We start from the raw sequence: 5,668 nt of genomic DNA on the forward strand, positions 1-5,668 counted from the left end.
TCCACAGAACCAAAGGGGTCTTTCTGGACTGTAAAAAGCTGCTCAGTGATGTAATAGTACAGTTAAAAGGTAAAAAGCAGCACAGCTATAAGAAGAGTAGAGCGACAGTCAGTAGAATGGACATCTCCAGGATATTCTCAGAGAGCCACATTTTTTATGTAATTTATAGAATTTGAAAAAATTTGACTTTAAGAACTAAGGTAAAAAGAAAATATGTATCTCTTATTGGAAAGTAAAACAAATGTTTAAAAAGCCCTTATTGGATTGATCCCTTCACTCTATGCTGCTGCCCATGTCCATTCTACTAACTTAAACTATACGACAAGCTGGTAAATGACATAGTCACTTAAACGGAGTGCGTTGATGTGTACCATACAAACTGGTGTTGTGCTTGTGTGTTTCAGCAAGAGAGACTATGTTGGTGGTGGCAGCCCAGTCATGACAGACAGAAACACTCGAGCCAGGACCACTGAAGGAAACAGGAGCTGAGCAAACAATGGTTTAACTAGCAAAGGTGTCCTTTATGAAATGTTATCAGAAGTATTTGTATTAGGTTACCCATCTGTTTCTGATCATATTAGCATTTGGGGAGTTATTCCCTTTATGTCCATTAGGGGCCCCTGTTGCAAAGCTTTTAATGCTAGTTAAATGGAGACTTTTCTTTTTAGAAGTAAGTGGATTGGAAGGGGTTATTGTAAATGTAATGTAATCTACCTAACACTTTCTTCAAACTGCACCATGAGATTTAAAACACCCATGTGTTTTCTTCAAGTTTATATAATAGCCATAAGAAACACATTTTTGTCATAGTGCAAATGTATCTTGAACTAGGCCTATCTTAAGTATTGTCATGCAGTCCTAGAACACTTGAAAATATACCAGTAATACATAAGGCACCAATGCTGATATTTACTTTTAAAGATGTAGTAAAACCATAAGTTGGTGTGTATATAAAATGTATATATTGAAGATATTGGTGTCAATCGTTTACCTTCAACGGCAACAAATGTGTAATATATAAAGATCCAAATTGATTTTGTACCATTTAACTTAATAATGTTAAAAGTAACATGCCTACAAATCTTAAGAGTTGTAGATGGATGGGATGCTGAGCTTTGTAAATATATTAACTATATATGAATACAGTAGCCTACATTTACTATACCGATTTGTATTTAGTTCATTCCGATGTCCTTTTGTCATGATAATGTGCTCACATAGACACTTTAATAAAGTGAAATAAAGTGACAACAAATGTAACTCAGTTTAGCTGTGCATAACATTATTTCAAAGTCTCAAAGTCAACTTTAATGTACATTTTTCCGTGTGTTTGTACAGACGGAGAGATCGAAATAACGTTTCCAACCATTTCTAGTGTTAATTGATGTTAACATAGTCCGTACACTGACCACTTGATGGAGATAGAGAACTGCTAGATCATTTGTGGAAGGAATTATCAGAAAGTAAAAGTACCAAAAGTGTAATGTTCAAATATTCCATTAAAAGCATAAAGTCCTGCATTCAAAATAGTGGCACAGATGTAGACAAACAACGTTTTGGTTGTTGTTCCACTGGTTTCTTTAGACTTGGATCATTTTAAAAGTTGATCATATTCTTTCATTTTAAATCTTAATTTTAAAATATGAAAGCTATCAAATGTAAAAACACATACATTCCCTTCTATAAATATAGTGGAAGTAAAAACTGACATTGAATGGAAATATTCAAAGGAAGTACAATGTATTTTTTGTCAAGGGAAGAAAAGCAAGGAAATTAATTCCTAATCAAACGAAACAATATACATCCTCTTCTATAGCTGAATGGGACAGGGATTTATTAAGGACTTTTAGTTTTATCAACAAAGAAAAAAACTCAACTTTATATAAAAAAGTGACACTGAAATGCACGAGTTTATTCGGTTTATTCTGGTGAACTGGGACTGTTCACGGCGTGACGTCACGGGGTTAATTCGCCTGAACGAGCGGAGTAAACTGACAACCCGAGTCCGTCTCCATTAACAGAGGAGCAGCCTGTCCTCTACCAGCTGCATTCTCCACAGGAAACAACCAGAGCACTGAGGACTATACACTCATCTGTCCGCAGGCTCCGGGCTCCTCACTGTGTATACAAACAGCTAACATTTGATTAGCTTGTATTACCGTTAGCAGCGGGACTCGTCAGCCCGACAGTCGAGAGCAGCAGCCGCGGGATCAGAGCAGAGCCGCCCGGGAGGAGGAGGAGAGGTTACTGGGTGTCACACACAGCAAACTCTCTTTAGCCAGCCAGATAACGTCAAGTTACCGTCTTTAAACTAAGTTGGTTATCAGCACGGAGCACGAAGAAGAACCACACGGTAAGTGAGCTGAGTTTACTGTAGCCAGCATTAGCCACATGGTTTGTTGTGTTTGTTTTCTGACAGCTTGTTGTTCTCATAATGCTAACTGAGCTAGCTCACATTAGCCAAGTTCATGTCAACGTTCATGTCCTGTTTCTTATCGCTTTTCGAGTGCGACGTGCTCGTGCAATGCGTCTTATGGCACAGTTTGTTCATAAATAAAACGACGTAAATGATGCAAGAGCTGGCTAACAATTCGTTGATAAGCGTAGTGAGGAGCAAAGGTATCATTGCAACAGTGTGACTGTTTGCCTGACAAAATGACAGTCTTCCATATCTCTTCATTTGTAAGCATTGCAAACAGGCGGCCAACCAACTGTGTGATCTTACAGTGCTTTGATTAAGGATCTGTATGTGTCAGTGGCATTACTACAAGCTGACACACTTGGTGTCAACCCACTGAACATATATTGGCGTTGTAGGATGAAATGAGTGCATGTCATTGTAACCCTGCTGTGTGATGTAGTATCAGGTGGTGGGAAGTAGGTCATTGGTGCTGCTGTCAGCCTTGTTCGAAGCGTTATCAATGTTCTAATGGCTTGTTTAAACAAAATGGAATATACATAATTCCCGATGTAAAGATTCACACCCCTCATTCTACTTTTAAAAATGCATATTATTTATTCAGAAAGTGTAGAATTGTATTATTATTATTTTTGGATTTATAGTTTTGATTACTTTTTCTAAATCAAAATCAGATGGCCAAGCGCGTTAGAGCATACATAAATGAATAATAAGAAACACATAAAGTGGGTAAAACATATACATAGAAGTGGAAAGTATGGTTTTAAAATGTCCAAAATGCAGCTGATCAAACCAAGTACGTGTTTACTACACACAATCTAAGTTTGATTTATCAAAAAACCTTAAATGTTTATCATTGTACCTATTTGTAATGGCTGTAAATTACTTTATTATGGCAGGGATTACTGCTCTTCCTGCCTTAGAGGTAGTTTTGATTTTGTTTTGTGAGCTGTACTGAAGTGCTGGTTAATGATTGACCTGCCTGCCTTCTGATCAGCTGTATATCCTGCAGGTTAAACCAACACATGAAGCTGTGTGAAGGTTGTTGCCCTATGCTCTGATACAGTATAAGCCTCAATCATATGAGGCCTGAAGAGAAAAGACTCTGAGAAGGGAGTGGTACCACTGAGATATGAGGGGGAGGGGCTGGGTGTAGCAGAATGCACTGTAATCATTGGCAGGCGGTTGGTCATTTATACACTTCCCTTCATTGTTGTTTTTATCTAAAAAAAACACATTTTTCTCACGTTCATGTTTTCCTGTGGACATGCAGGTCCACTACTGTTGATTTCCTTTTGAGGGTTTCAACAAAATAACTAACCAATCAGAGCAAACTGGGCTCTGGTTTCAGACAGAGGGTGAACAGAGGTGCTGCAGCACAGCATGAGAAAAATAAAGACCTTTTTGAACATTCAACATTAGCGCTGCTTGATTATGGCAAAAATCATAATCTCGATTATTTGGGTCAATAATTGATATCACGATTATTAAAAACGATTATCCATTTACTTTGAAAGCATTCATTTATTGAAAAAAATAAATGTGAACAGTATGTTTTTAACAGTTGATTACCCTGAACTTTACGTATAATTCAACTGAAAAACCAATAAAAAAAGAAAAGAAAAATCGTTTTATTTTGATTACCTTGTTTTTGTAATCGTTGCAAGCCAACATCGTAATTGCGATTAAAATAGGATTCATTGAGCAGCCCTGTTCAACATACACATTTGAAACCTGAAAGTGAGCCGTACAGACAGAGCCCCTTTAACATGTTCCATTTTGAGAGGCTTGATCCATTACATTACATTACATTGCATTTAGCTGACGCTTTTATCCAAAGCGACTTACAATAAGTACATTCGACCAGGAAGACACAACCTTGAGGAAAACAGAATCATATAAGAACATCAGGTTTCAAAGAGCCAATCGTTTCAAGTGCTGCTCAACTGGCTAAGCCAGTCCTTTATTAGTATATAAGTGCTCTGTTAGCAGTTCTTTGTTAGTCATTCTATCGCTCGAAGTGGAGTCGAAAGAGATGAGTTTTCAGTCTGCGCCGGAAGGTGTGTAAGCTTTCTGCGGTCCTGATTTCAATGGGGAGCTCATTCCACCATTTTGGAGCCAGGATAGCAAACCCACGTGTTTTTGCTGATGGGAACTTGGGTCCCCCTCGCAGCGAGGGTGCAGCGAGCCGTTTGGCTGATGCAGAACGTAGAGCACGTGCTGGGGTGTACGGTTTAACCATGTCCTGGATGTAGGAAGGGCCAGATCCATTCGCAGCATGGTACGCAAGTACCAGTGTCTTGAAGTGGATTCTAGCAGTTACCGGAAGCCAGTGGAGGGAGCGGAGGAGCGGCGTGGTGTGGGAAAATTTTGGAAGGTTGAAGACCAGACGAGCCGCTGCATTCTGGATGAGCTGCAGAGGTCGGATGGCACATGCAGGTAGACCAGCCAGGAGGGAGTTGCAGTAGTCTAGGCGTGAGGTGACGAGAGCCTGGACCAGAACCTGCGTCGATTTCTGGGTCAGCTGTGGGCGTATCTTCCTGATGTTGAAAAGCGTGTATCTGCAGCAGCGGGTTGTAGCAGCGATGTTTGCAGTAAACGACAGGTTGTTATCTAGGATCACGCCCAGATTCCTTGCAGTCTGGGTCGGGGAAACAACAGAGGGGCCGATGTTGATAGTTAGGTCAAGAGAGGGACAATCTTTTCCCGGAAGGAAAAGCACTTCAGTTTTGTCAAGGTTGAGCTTGAGATGATGAGCGGACATCCACTGAGAGATGTCAGCTAAACAAGCAGAGATGTGTGCGACGACCTGGGTCTCTGAGCGGGGAAAGGACAGAATTAATTGGGTGTCGTCAGCGTAGCAGTGGTATGAAAAACCATGCGGGCTAATGACAGATCCGAGCGAGTTTGTGTACAGGGAGAAGAGGAGAGGACCAAGAACAGAGCCCTGAGGGACCCCTGTAGTTAATTGACAAGGGTCGGACTCAGACCCTCTCCAAGTAACCCTGTAGGTGCGGTCTTTGAGGTATGAGGTGAGGAGGGAAAGTGCAGAGCCTGAAACTCCAAGTTCTTGGAGGGTGCGAAGGAGGATCTGATGGTTCACCGTGTCGAATGCAGCAGACAGGTCCAACAGGATGAGGACAGAGGAGAGGGAGGCTGCTTTAGCAGTGTGCAGTTCCTCAGTGACAGCAATGAGAGCAGTTTCTGTGGAGTGACCTGCCTTGAAACCAGACTGGTGCGGATCCAGAA

The 5,668-nt window shown here is 40.8% G+C and overlaps 1 long non-coding RNA gene across 1 annotated transcript; it reads left to right on the top strand.

Annotated features, from left to right (window-relative positions):
- On the top strand, nt 1-1,260 carry LOC117454784 (uncharacterized). The gene is made up of 2 exons (XR_004553028.1): nt 1-69; nt 405-1,260. It is a non-coding gene; the product is annotated as an uncharacterized lncRNA (long non-coding RNA).
- Nucleotides 1,261-5,668: the final 4,408 nt, after the last annotated feature.

Source organism: Pseudochaenichthys georgianus, chromosome 1, assembly GCF_902827115.2.
Source record: "Pseudochaenichthys georgianus chromosome 1, fPseGeo1.2, whole genome shotgun sequence".
NCBI classification, from domain to species: domain Eukaryota; kingdom Metazoa; phylum Chordata; class Actinopteri; order Perciformes; family Channichthyidae; genus Pseudochaenichthys; species Pseudochaenichthys georgianus.